This window comes from Pipistrellus kuhlii, unplaced genomic scaffold (genome assembly GCF_014108245.1).
Source record: "Pipistrellus kuhlii isolate mPipKuh1 unplaced genomic scaffold, mPipKuh1.p scaffold_m20_p_17, whole genome shotgun sequence".
In the NCBI taxonomy this organism is placed as follows: Eukaryota; Metazoa; Chordata; class Mammalia; order Chiroptera; family Vespertilionidae; genus Pipistrellus; species Pipistrellus kuhlii.
Window position 1 is genome coordinate 23,118,553 of NW_023425482.1, and position 14,002 is coordinate 23,132,554.

The 14,002-nt window shown below is 36.4% G+C and overlaps 1 pseudogene; it reads right to left on the minus strand.

The window, feature by feature from the left end:
- Window positions 1-806: 806 nt before the first annotated feature.
- On the minus strand, window positions 807-1,251 carry LOC118720885 (annotated as a pseudogene).
- Window positions 1,252-14,002: the final 12,751 nt, after the last annotated feature.

The following is a 14,002-nucleotide window of genomic DNA, read 5'->3' on the forward strand; positions in this document are numbered from 1 at the left end:
AAATCCTAGATAATCTGTGATAGTGATATTAGATAAGAAGAGGTATGTAATTTGCACTGGTTTCTCAATATATCCCCTCAAATGCTGCCTGCTAAAGAATGATAGTGTTTATTTCACTCATGCCCAAATCCAATATTCCTAATTTTTATCCTTCCTAAATTAACTATGAAATGAGATCATCTGTGATCATGGGAACTGGTTTTAAAAATCTGCTTGTGGAAGTCATTGTCCAGGGATGAATAGATTTGACTCTTATTCTCTTCATAAAGGTTTGATGCTGTACTGTATATAATTAAACTAAGCTCTGCCTTGCATGTTAAAACCTCCAAGCCCCTAGTGTGAATGTTCTAATTTACTTTTTTTTTTCCTCCTAGAATAAGACGACTAAGCCTGTCTTTAACATTCCAGCTTGCAAGTGCAAAACATATTATAGTTAAATAAAGTTGCTCATAAAATATTACAGCTTTTAAGATTAATTGATGAATATGATTGAACATGTTTGAATATGAGCGTTGGATGGGCACACAAATGGTGAGGGTTTTAAAATAATTCTGTTGGAGATATCCATTTCTTTTTGCAAGCTTCATTTTTGTTGCCTGTTTACAGAGAATAATCAGTCAACATTATCCGCAAAAAGAAAAATATTTCTGTGAGAGTTACTTCTCACATTCATCCGATATATTTTCCTGTTTAAATGGTCATCATCTCATTTAGGAAACATTTTCCAAATATAGTGTCTGTTATAGACTCTGTGTGGGATCATGCCTTGCATACTATTCTTGTTTAGAATTGCTGAAGGCCTGAAGTTTTTATCAGTAACTTAAAGTTTATTCCAGCTATAATGCAGGTTATTCTGACTTCTGGGTAGCCTCACATGGCATACTTCTGAGTCCATTCCCAAGATATTCTGTTGTATTTATCTCTGCCTGTTTTATAGACCCAGGCAATCTCTGTCACTCCATCTGCGTTTGGATTACATATAGGTGAACAAATGGATAAGAGGATTTTAGAAATAGTTAATGCAGGAGATCAGTGTGATTCTAGAATATAGAGGCAAATGCTACCATTACTGTTAATATTTGGTGATAAATTCTTGTTGTAAATACAACCTTAGATGGTTCAAAGGGATAGTCTAGGAAAATGCATTGTCAAAAAGAATACAGTGTTTTGATATGGCCAGTCATTATGTCCCATAATTGTGGCTTGCCAGTGAAATATATCATCCCCAACTGGACTTGCAGAATATTTCATGGGCCAAATATAGTGTCTATGTTATAGACCCTGTTTTGAAGCATGCCTTGTGAATGATTCTTGGGCAATGCATAGCATCCTTGCCTGAATACATTCTTCTCTTGCAATATATAAATTATTTATAAATGCAGATTAAGACACCAATCATGATTACTATTTAAATAATTGAATATCCAGGAAGACAGAAGCAAGACTTCTTTAAAGTTTGAAATTATGCATACACATGATTCACAATCATAAATACACAAAGACATACACATATTGATATATGTCATACACATATATTCTTACATATTCTAATTTCTAAGAATAATAAATATTCTTATAGTCAGGAGTTTATGAAACTTCTACTTTAGTTCAAGTAGTAAGTACAACCAACACTATTTAATGAAATGGCACTGTCAGGGGACAAATGTGCTCGGTTAATCCGCTGTTTACTAAATGTTAGTTCTTAGAGAACTACGGTTAGCTAGCAATTGTGCTTTAGTGTTCCTTCTATGTGAAGCTGTGTAATAAGCCCTCCCTCAAAGGGTTTTCCTAAGTATCAAATGAAATGTCACCTGTGAAATATTCAACATAGTGAGTGGAGCATTAGAAGAATTCAATGAATGTAACTTTACTCCACTCATGAGTTATGGGGAAGTCAATAGTATATATACAACGTGGCTTCTGGCTCAAAGAAATATACTATCTGTTGATACAAAAGTCTTGGAAGAATCATAGGAGACACTGAAGAACCATCTGGAGGCAGGCAATATTCCTATTTTATTGTCACCTAAATAATAAATGTTCCCTCTCTCCTAGAAATTAAAGGAAAGGAGAAACAGTTCCAGAATAGTTTGAGGCAGCCCCACTGGAGATGAGGTTCTGTAAAAGGAAAGGCTTTGGGTAGGTAAAGATAAGTAACAACTGAATGTATTTGTAGGACAGGCCTCCATTTTATTTATTTTATTTTATTTATTTTATTATTTTTAAATATGTTTTATTGATTTTACGCAGAGAGGAATTGAGAGTGATAGAGAGAAACATCGATGAGAGAGAAACATTGACCAGCTGCCTCTTGCACACCCCCCACTGGGCATGTGCCCGCAACCAATGTACATGCCCTTGACCGGAATCGAACCCGGGACCTTTCAGTCCGCAGGCCGACGCTCTATCCACTGAGCCAAACCGGTTTTGGCGGCCTCCATTTTAAATCATAGCCATAATCTTCTAATCACTTCAACCTATTGAAAAGTAAAAATCAAAACTTTTCTTCAAAATAGGCTTGAAGGAATTTATCTCGAATGTTCGTATCTGAGATATCTTTGCCACGTATTATAAGCATGGCTATGCTGCCAAGGAAAAAAGACCAGGTAAGGAAAGACCAGTGGTGGCCAAATGGTGATACCATCACCCTCCTAGTAATTTGTTTAGTCCTGATAACTAACTAGTCCTCCCTCAGCCACACCTATTTCATGATGTTATACTAGGATCTCCCTCTCTTTTAAGACTTTGCTTTGTTTATCTGTAGAATGAGTTGGTTGTACTTCAGAGTTTATGAATCCCTTTCTGTTTTTTTGGACACTTTTAGCACAAACCCAACTCTTCTACTGCCAGAAACTCTTGGGTATCCAGTGAGGTGTGAAAACAAAATTAGAAACTGGAACATAGGTGACAGGCTGAGATAATTAGATAAAAAGCACAACAGGGAAGAGTTAATAGGAAACACCATGAGTCAGAGAACTGGTGCTTAAAATCATGGAATTGCTTCTAAATGAACAAAAAATAGATTAGACAATATTTTCATAATGGCTTTTAGGAGAGTGAGAAAAAACCAATCCCTCTCTGCTAGTGGTAAGCACTGAACAAGAAACCATCAAACAAGATGAATGGGTTTCTAAGCTCATTATTAAGACACGTGCTCATTTGTGTCCATACTTTCTCCCCCTCTCCCCCCTTGGGCATTTTCTCCTAGTTGATGCATCAGTTGGACTAGATTTAATGTATTTGGCCTCTGAAGATTATTTAGAAGTTGCCTACAATGTGAAAGGAAGGATTTCCTGATCTCTCCCATTTTCCATCTTCTGGGAGCAGCCTGAAGACTATTACCCAAACTACTCAAAATTCTAGTGAAGTTTACTCAGTAACCACAGGTAATTATCCCCCAGCGGGGGGAATGACTAAGCTTTATGGGCTATTCAAATGTTATCTTTTAACTCCTCCAAGTAATCTATAAAACTTACAAATTGCAATTGTTTTGCCCACACAGTGCATATAACTAAGTGCAGAAAAAAAATGGTGAGATTCACTTAATGATCAATAGTTTTGTTAAGGTTTTAGTGGTAGCATGATGGTTCTGCATTTGTGATTAGAGGGATGTATAGCTCACCATTATGCTTTCTTTTTTATTTCAATATTCATATATATTGATGTTTATATCAAGACCAAGACTTAGCCCTCCTGTCGTTTTCCCTCACAGAAATAACTTTATTGGCCTTTCACTTTTGTTATAAACCCCTCAACTTTTGTGGGGCTATTTGGATAAAAAATAATTCTGTTAATTGGGTTGTCTATTTTATATTTTGTTTTTTAGGTTACAGACACTAAAACTTGAAATTTATCATGCCTCATCTTCATGTTAGCGACTATAAGGATTCATGCTTGATGTGTGCTCCACCTGCTTTTTTCAGGAAGTGGAGAGGGAGGAGAGAGGTTGAGACTCAGCAATACAGCACCTTAAATAACAAAGGAAATAATTGTCTCTCCCATGGAATTGTTCTGAGTTAAACAGACCAGGACAGTAGGTGATTGTACTCCAACAGTCATTTAACTGTTGGTCTTTTTTTGAGTTATTAATGGGCCACACACAGGCCAAGCATCATCTTCATTATTTAAGCTGAGTCCTAACCATGTTTGGGTTCCACCAGGTGGGTCATGGACAGAACTCATGGAAAAGTAGACCAATTAACTTGATACAGAAGCCAAGAGCTGGCGCACATTACTTTCTACCAAATCCTTTTGGAGAGGTCCTTGGGATAACCCAGGCTTGTGCGGGGAAATGTGGATGGACTATTGGGTATTGAGAGAACACATGAACAGGGACAACACAGGGACTGTGACTGACAACTGCAAATAGCAGCCAGACATATGAGTAAACTCAATTTGGACCATCAGTCTGAATGGAATCTCCAGATAATTATAGCCACCGCACTGACCTCAGGTGGTACCATCAGAACCACCAGCCAACAAAAGATCAGCCTAAATTTCAGAAAGGAGTCTGAGGAATAAGGTGCATATGCCTAGCTAAAAATTTTGACCCATGAAATATGCGCATTTTTTAGGCAATTAGAAGTCTCTATTGTATCTTCTATTGTTAGTAAGAAGGATAGCTCTGGCATTAGGTTATAAGGAAAGAGATGGAAGAATATTTTCTGATTTTCCAGGCTCCTTATTCTGAGTTATAGCTTCTATCAATATATAATATTCTAGTTCATTAAATCAATTGGTCAGGATTCATGACTAAATAGTTTAGGGGAAATTTTATGTAAGTTGGTTAATATGTACACAGATGGAATTTAGATACGAGAAAGAAAGGAGATGCACAGGAGAATGTAGGTTTCAAGAAAATATAAATGGTCATAAGTGAAAATTCTCTGCCATAGGACACTTTTTCAGGAATAGGAACCACAGTTTTCAGGGCCAGATCTTGCAGAGCTTGACAGGGTACACCACAATGATTTGATCTTCATTGTGGAGCTCAGAATATGGATTACTTATGGGCAGAGTAAGAAGATGGTTTATGGAAAGGGAGGAGGGCTTTTCATCATATTGTGGGTGTTGGAATTGTCCTCTGGCAATAACATAGAGTAGAACTTGTCATGTTGGTACCATGTTGGTCATCAGGGTAATTTTCACTTGACTGAAGTATGTGTGTGCATATGTGTGCATTCGTGTGAACGGCTAGTGGATTTGATAAGTGAATAATTTCTCATAGGAATAGAAAGAACAAAAGGATAAATGGAACTTCTGATTTCATTAAAGATCTACACTGGTCTTGGCACCATGTTCAATTATTATTATTTAAAATATGTTTTTATTGATTTCAGAGAGAGGGGAGGGAGAGGGAGAGAGAGATAGAGACCTCAATGATGAGAAATCATTTATCAACTGCCTCCTACACACCCTCTTTGAGAGATCAAGCCTGCAACTCAGGGAAGTGCTATGGCCAGGAACAGAACCCTGACCTCCTGGTTCATAGGTTGATGCTCAGTCACTGAGCAAAAGTGGCCAGGATCAATGATTTTTATTCCAGTTTCACTTAATTGATACAAATAAAAAAAGTAATGTTCCTTTTTTTTTTACATATGAACAAATTAAAGTTCATAGAGTTTGAGTTACATTCCCAAGGTCATTAAAAGTCAATCAATTATGACCCCCTGGTGCCAAATCTAATGCACTTTCAATCCCGGCACACGGTCCCATGCTGATACTATTCAGTCCAAGAACTGAACCTGCAAACAGAGACATCTAGAGACACTGATATGAGAGTTCAAACAGAGAGCTGAAAACAAAAGCAAAGAACTATATTTAAAAACAAACAGCATACCTCGTAATCTCTTCAGCATTATGAATTTTGGTTCTAACTCAATATACTTAATATACTTCCACCTAAAATGTATTTTAAAGACAGTCAACATCTCAAGGTATTCTTATAATGATATTCTACAAATGAGTATTATCATTTATTTTGCATAATCTTGTTTCTCTTCTCAATATTTCAGCAACATTTGGAATAATGATAACATAAAATGAGTGGTGGAGGACGGTGAGAAATCATGGCGTGTTCACTATTTATGCATTCAGATTTTAGGGATAATATATCGCACACATATTTTTCTTTTAAAAAATTAAGATAGTTTTGTAATTATATGAGGATAGTACTGTGGTATTAGAGGATATCTTAGCAGCCCTTCTGTTACAGATTGATCTCTGTATTTGACAATTCCAACATCTTACCCCATGTTCCTACTCTGGGCCATACTTTATTCAGCACCCCAGTGAAGATTTTCTGAACTGATTGATTCGCTAGCCCCCTTATCAGTGAGTCACATGATCTAATGCAGATGAAAATCCAGGTTTTCACTAAAGTATACATAAAGCAGAAGTCTACTGAAATAGTTCATCTGCTATAATGCTAAAGAAATCAGAAAATTGAAAAATAGCATTACCAGGCCAAACCTTATACAACACATACATGAGATGAAGTCTGAAGTGACGTTGGGGCAAGTTTGATTTATCTAAGTATATAGATAAGATAAAGACAACACTATATTTATTTATTCATATACTAGAAAACTCATGTGTGGGGGGGGGGGGGGAAGGGGAGGCAGGGTCTCTCAGTCCAGACTGTGCCCTCTCAAGGTCTGGGACCCTTTGGGGGATGTCCGCCTGCCTGATTAGACCTGCTCCCCATGCTCAGACCTCACCCTGTGGTAGCATATTGGCCACCAGGGGGCAGCTCCTGCATTGGGCGTCTGCCCCCTGGTGGTCAGTGCACATCATAGCGACTGTTCATCCAGGTCATTCTGTTAGGGTAAATTTGCATATTACCCTTTTATTATATAGTATATTGCTCAAGAAAAAAATAAACTCAATCTTTACTTAAATATTTCTAGTAGTAGGGAATAATATAATACTGAAAAACATGCACTCAAGTCCCACTGCCTGACTTCATATTCTGGTGCTTCTTTTCATGGCTTTTTGACTTTGAGCAAGAACATTGTCACTCTCCACCTCATTTTACCATGAATAAAATGGGACAATAATCACCTTTGTCATGTACAGTTGCTATGACAAGTTAATGAGCATAAAGCTTATAAAACTGTGCCAGTCACACATTAAGATGTGTAACATTTTTGTTACTGAAATGAAGGGGTTCATTTGCCTGTGAGCATCAAAGCCCACTAAAAAAGCTAACAGGAGTTTGAAGCAAAGAAAATAAAAGTTTATTTAAGGAAATGGCTCCAACCTAGAGATACAAGTGAGCTGATACTCTAAAACCCGGCTCCTCTGGTCCTACTGCGGGTAGATTAGGAAGGGGAAATCATTAGTCATGGAGACTAGAAACCTGGGCTTTTCTGATTGGTTAAGACGAGGGTAAGGTGTAGCTGGTCAGTGTGTCAGGTCCTAATATCAGCCATGGCCTTGTCCTGTCTGATTTCCTGAGGGTGTGGTTGGTAGGATGCTTCTGCTTTGGTGACTCTGGAGCTGAAACACAACTGAGATCAAGATGTGATCCTTAGTTTGTCCAAAACTCTGTTTTTATGCTCAATAGAGCTGATACTTTGTGTTAAAGATGGGTTGATGCTGACCAGAACCTATTGTCCTGAGGGCTTAATGATTAGAGAGTAGAAATGCAGTTTGTGCCAAGGTGGCGGGATGGGGAAAGGAGGCAGGTGAGTTTTGCTGTTAGATTGGACAAGGCTAGCCTGAAGTAAAGAAATGAAGTTCCTGTGTGATTACATATTTGAATAATATACTTTTTTTTTTCTGTGTTAGTTAGATTAAAGCTTAAGGGTCACAATTCTGGGTGCATGTGAAATATTTTTTCTAAATTACAGATGCCCTGCCTCTACCCCTAGAGCACTGCTATATAATAAAAATATTGCAAGTCAAATATGTAATTTTAAATTGTCTCATGGCCACCTCAAAAAAAGGTAAATAGAAACAGGTTATATTCATTTTATATTAATATATACATATGTATTTATATACATAAATATATATACATATATTTTTAAATATTTCAATATGCAATTCATATTTATATTATTTTATGTTTTATAAAATATTTTATATTCTATATTATTTTATATTGTTAAAGATATATTTTTTACGGGGTAGTTGATATGACAAGACAGATGCTTTTCAAGACTATTGCAGTAGGGGAGAGAGATTGAGTTCAACTCTGAATAAAAGGAAGACAACCAGGAATGTATAGCCAGGAGAATGGGTCAGAGGATGGAAAATCACCAAGGGGAGCCATCAAGGCTAGGGGGTTCTTGCTACATTGGCCTAACAGGATTGTTGTCAATGGTGCAGATGAGAAACTTAATCAGACACCAAGGATGGAGGTAATTATAGCAAAACTAACTTAGCAGGATTCTAACTGAAAGGGGTTGGCAGGCCAAAGAAGGGGCTGAGTATGATGGTCCTCCTCCCTTCCACTGTCTCTTAAAAAAGAAAAGAAAGAAAAGAAAAGAAAAAAAAACAATAGAAAAAATATCCTTGGGTGAGGATTAACAAAAAAAAAAGAGAGAGAGAATCTTTGTCAATATGATTGTTGGTTCTACAGTAGTATTTGTAATTAGGTGTGTATTTTGCACTCAGTATATCTTAATTCCACTAGCCACTTTTTCAAGTGCTTAGTAGCATCATATGACTAGTGGCTACTGTATTGGATAGTGTAGTCCAAGAGATTCCGATTTCATTTATCTAGGCTGGTCCTATGCATCTCTAGTGTGTGTGTGTGTGTGTGTGTGTGTGTGTGTGTGTGTGTGTGTGTTTAACTATTGAAATGATACAAGTGTGCAGACAGATTTGAGAACAAGGATTGTGGGCTTGTTTGCATCACTGTGGATTCTTCATTGAGACTTTTATGAACTTCTGGGTTTTCCTAAACCCCCAAGTGACTCCAAAAGAAATACCACTAAGAATGTTTAGCACATTATTGGCTTCCTGTCATCTTTCTGGATCATTTAATGACATGTGCATTATATAAATATATCTATGATGAGGGCATGATAAAGGTCATTTTAGGAAATCAGCATCCCTTGAACTTTTTGAACTCTTTTATAAATCCTTTTTGATATTTAAAACCTGGCATATTTTTCAGAAAATAAAGTAAAAATGTGGCTTTGAGAGAAAATAAAAATATAATTTTGAATAAATCCACTGTTAGATATCAAAGACCAAACTCAGAACTATGTTTTAGTTATTTAAAATGCTCTTTTGAATAAGTCTTCATAGAAATCGGATTCTCCACTCAAGACCCATGATTCACATTCATGAAATTCAGTTTCCATATTTTTGTTTTTTTGTACTTGCAAAGCTTTCTTAATGATTACAGGGTAAACTACATTGTGTATGGATAACCTATGGAAAGCTGCCTTTTTGCCTCAGTGCTGGGGTTGTGTTTCCCAGTCACCAGCAGAAAGGCTGTTTTATCCATGGGCTGCTCCTGGACTTTAAAAAAAAAGTCACAGGAAAATGGAACTGTACACAAAAGCCATTAGTATTCCACGGGGAAGATTTGTGTTTTGTGTTTCAGGCAGCTCCCATTAAATTCAAGGTCTTAACACTCCTTTGAGGCCTCCCAGGCCCCTTGGTAACTCTTGAAAAGGCTTTTATTTCTTCAACATATGTAAATTTCCAGGGGTGCAGCCAGTGTGATTTAAAGCTAACTTCTCCTTAAGAGCTCAGAGGAAATAAAGGTTTTTCTTAAATAACGTGGCAGAGGAAATTGAAGTTCCAGCATTTCCATATAATGTGATCATGAAGATGGGAAATAATATTTAGTGAAATTAAACTTTCTGGCTCAGAAGGTCCATCACTCTTAATCTGCATCTGTTCCTTTTATTTAATTTATCTGACATGCTTTGTGCCTTTCAAGGGAACTCTCGAACAAGGTCTATTGGATAAAGAATTACGAGTGAAATGGCTGTGAGGCTCACTTTTTAAAACATGTTAATCAGACTTAGGTGGAGGTAAATTTTAACAGAAATATAAGGAAAGTCTTTTCTAATGCAATGTGCTTTCACCAAAGCTTTACATTGTCATTTGGCAGAATGTAATCATGTATAATGATAGACCTCATTTTATTTTTGTAAATGTCCTCAAAGGGAAGAATAAATTTTCTTCATAAAGATTTAAGCTACAAGATGGATAGATAGATAGATAGATAAGATAGAAGACAAATATAGATAGGTAGATAGATAGAAAGTAGGTGGATAGATAGATAAAATATAGATAGATAGATAGATAGATAGATAGATAGATAGATAAAGAGATCCCAGCTGCAAATTACTCTCATTAGAACAAGCCATTGTATTTAACCTTCAGTGACAAGATAGCCAGGATAAAATGTATTTTCTTTAGGCTTAATAGGATGTTAGTGTTGATGTATCCCCTGGACTGAGCGCCTGCTGTCACAAGCTGCACTGACCTACGTCGTTAACCAGGATCTTAACCTAGCAGCAGCGTGCTGGAGTTACTGTGTTGTGTGTTAAAGAATGACAGAAGGCCTTTCTTTTATTTCCAGTGGGAGAAAACAAATAAATAATAGATAGATCTGCTTGTGTAGACATGCCCTCCTGACTCAAATGTATTACTTATAACTGTGAACATTCCATGAGGAGGTGGGTACAGAGTAGATTCCTCAGCGATGTGTTTGGGAGACTAGCATTTTTATAAGCACATCTGGCTCAACACAATTCTATCACTTTTAAACCACATCTATTACATGTGGCAATGATAAATTGATTTCAGCACTGCCTATGTATTTGGGTTTTTTTTTTGTTTGTTTGTTTTGTTTTTATTCTTTTAAGAAGTATTTCATGTACACCTACTATGAGTCAGTGTCAAGGCTGAGTTCAGGAAATTGAACTCAAAGGCCCACCTGATCAATTTCCTGTGTCCCTGGAGCTTACCGCCTAGAGGAGGAAAGCACATAAATAAACACGTAATTGCAAAGTACTAAATAAAAGGAAGGCACCTGGAGCTATAAGTATATATGAAAAAATGGCCCCACTCTCCGTGGGGAAATCAGGAGAGTCTTCCTTGAGACAGTGACTTTTAAGATGAACACAGAGGCTCAGTAGATGCTTTCAGACATTGACTTATGAAGAAGCAGCTTTTAAGGCCCGAAATTCAAAGCTGAGTAAGAATTGAAAACCTACTGGAGGAACAGACATTTGCACAAATGATTACATGGAATAAAAAGAATATAATACTTGAGGCAGGAAATATTATAGTATGCAATGGAGATGATATTTGATTTTATTACAAAAATCTTTAAAATACACAAAAAACTAGCATTGCTTCAAACATGTGATGTTGAAAGCCCTCCCTGAAAATATTGTCAGAGCTATGTCCATCATCTAGTTGACATTGTGCCCCTTGCCCAAGCTTCCCCATAACTTAATAACATCTAATTCACATTCTATCCACATTCACATACAACAGCGATTTTCAACTGGTGTGCTGTAAGAATTTTTAAAACACGCAATACCTGACTGTTTAGTCAGGGATACTGACCTCTTTTCTTTTAGATTGTGAAATAAAAAATGACAATAATCAATATAATAATAGCTGTCCAGTGTGAATGAATCAGCCATACTAATTTTTTTTGTCAGATTGGCAAAAAAGACAAACAAAAAAACAAACATTTTTTTTGAGTTGTAGAATTTTAGTGATTATTTTATATGTGCCATGAGATGAAAAAGGTTGAAAATCGCTGACACAGAAATCTCTTTCTCTTTTCAAGGTCATTGATAACTTTACCAACTTGGACCTCTGAAAGCTTGTGATGGAGATTAAATGGTGCATAGAAACATGTAAATTATTATTCACTAACATATGCATGATATTTTCCTCAAAAAATGTTTAGTAAAATGCCACTATCAGTCAATAAGAAAAAAAAAATTAGAAAATAGTAAATAAACTGGCACAAGGAACTTGGAATCCCTGAGCCAAATCAGCTAAATATTAGGTACTAAAATCCATGTGTAAAAGACATAACCAAAGGACTCATTCTTCAACCTAAATATTTAGTTCCAATAACATTGCTCATGAGATATTTCACTGCTATTGGGAATGAAGGCCCCCAGCTCTGTAAATAGTGAACATCTGTATTATGACATATTAAAAATAATGTGCCAAAATATTGACATTTTAAATGTTTACAAAAATAATTTTATGGCTTCCAATGGTATGTCATAAAATAGATATGAATATGGAGAACTGTATATTTTATTTAAAATAAAAAAGTAATAGACTTTATTTTTTAATAATATACTTATTGTTCTAGAATAGAGTGTCTTTTAGAGATCATTTGTTATTAAAGCCAGTCTTGTCTTTTTGGTCAGTGCATAGTATAGAATTCAGATCTATCCTGTCCTCTTCATAAAAATCTGATTTTTTTAATCCTGAGCTTTATGGTAAAATGTCATGGCCCTCAGTTGATGCCTAAAATTAAATGACTGGTTATGTAACATAGATCTGTGCAAGATATTTGAGTAATACTGGATGGAAAAATAACACAGAATGACTGTGATACAGTGTTCCTCAGATTGTAGACATTTTCTCAGGTTGAAACCATTAAAAGGGACACTCTTTGACCCTATCCTGACTCAGAAGAGGTAACCTGCGGTCACTTTATCTGTAAAGGGAAGGGACATACATAAAATTCCATGAAAAAATAAATCCTTTTTATTCTTACAAGACCACTTTTTCTCATGATTAATATGAAGGGTCAAAATTGGAGTGAAGCCTCTGAACTCAAGGGTGGGTAGTATAAAAGCATAAAGTATCTATTTGGTTGAAGGCCTCTCAACCAAAACACTGAAGTATTGTTCCATTTGGGTTTGTTTTTATTTTGTCTTGTTTTGCTTATTGGCAACAGAAACTGAGGCTAATTCAAGGGAAAGAACGAAGAGAGAAGCATAAAAAGAAAAATTATTGAAGTGTCCATCAGCTTCAATCAGCTTGAATTATTGAAGTGTCCATCAGCTTCAATAATTCTACTGAAGCCAAAACTGGTGTGGCTCAGTGGATAGAGCCTTGGCCTGCGGACTGAAGGATCCCAGGTTCGATTCTGGTCAAGGGCATGTACCTTGGTTGTGGGCACATCCTCAATAAGGGAGGTGCAGGAGGCAGCTGGTTGATGTTTCTCTTTCACTGATGTTTCTAGCTCTCTATCCCTCTCCCTTCCTCTCTGTAAAAAAATCAATAAAATATTTAAAAATAATAATTCTACTGAAGGAGTCAGTGAAATATTACTCTGGTGAGGCTACACAGTCTATCCACAGTTATCATTTGAGGGCGGAGGCAAAAATAGGAGCCCACACAAACAGTGAACTTGTAGCAAGTTTATTCACATCATCTTATTATCTTCACAATTCATATATTAATTGAGTTGCAGTATTAACCTCCAATGAACAAGGAATAGACACAAACTTTCTTCAGTGTTTATGGTGTCCAGCTGTTTGGAATGTCAGCATTGGCCTCCCAACAATTGTGCATCGGCTTGTCCCAGCTCATCCTCCGATCCCTGCTCTTCTGCCCACTACCCACCACACACATTCTCTTTATTTTAGGTTTAGATGATACAGTCCTTCTTTGATGACTGAAGCCATTTGCACACCAAGAGTCGATCATTGCACTGACTTAATACTGAGAGATTTATAGTGGTGGGTGGGAGGGAAATCAGAACATTCATCCTCAGTTTAACATGCTTCATCATGAGTCATAAAATGACCCTGTATTTCATTTTCATGTTTTTCAAGGTATATGGAGTTGAATTATATGCCATTTACCTTATTAAGGTTTGTTTGGAGATTTTATTTACATAGTTTATTTTTCTTCTCTAGAATAGTTGTGAGTCCACTATGTGTATAAAATCAAAGGGGGGGGGGGGGACTATGATACTTAACATTTTCTAGCATAGTGCCATAACACCATTGGGCAGAATAGTAGGGAATAATTATCTAGA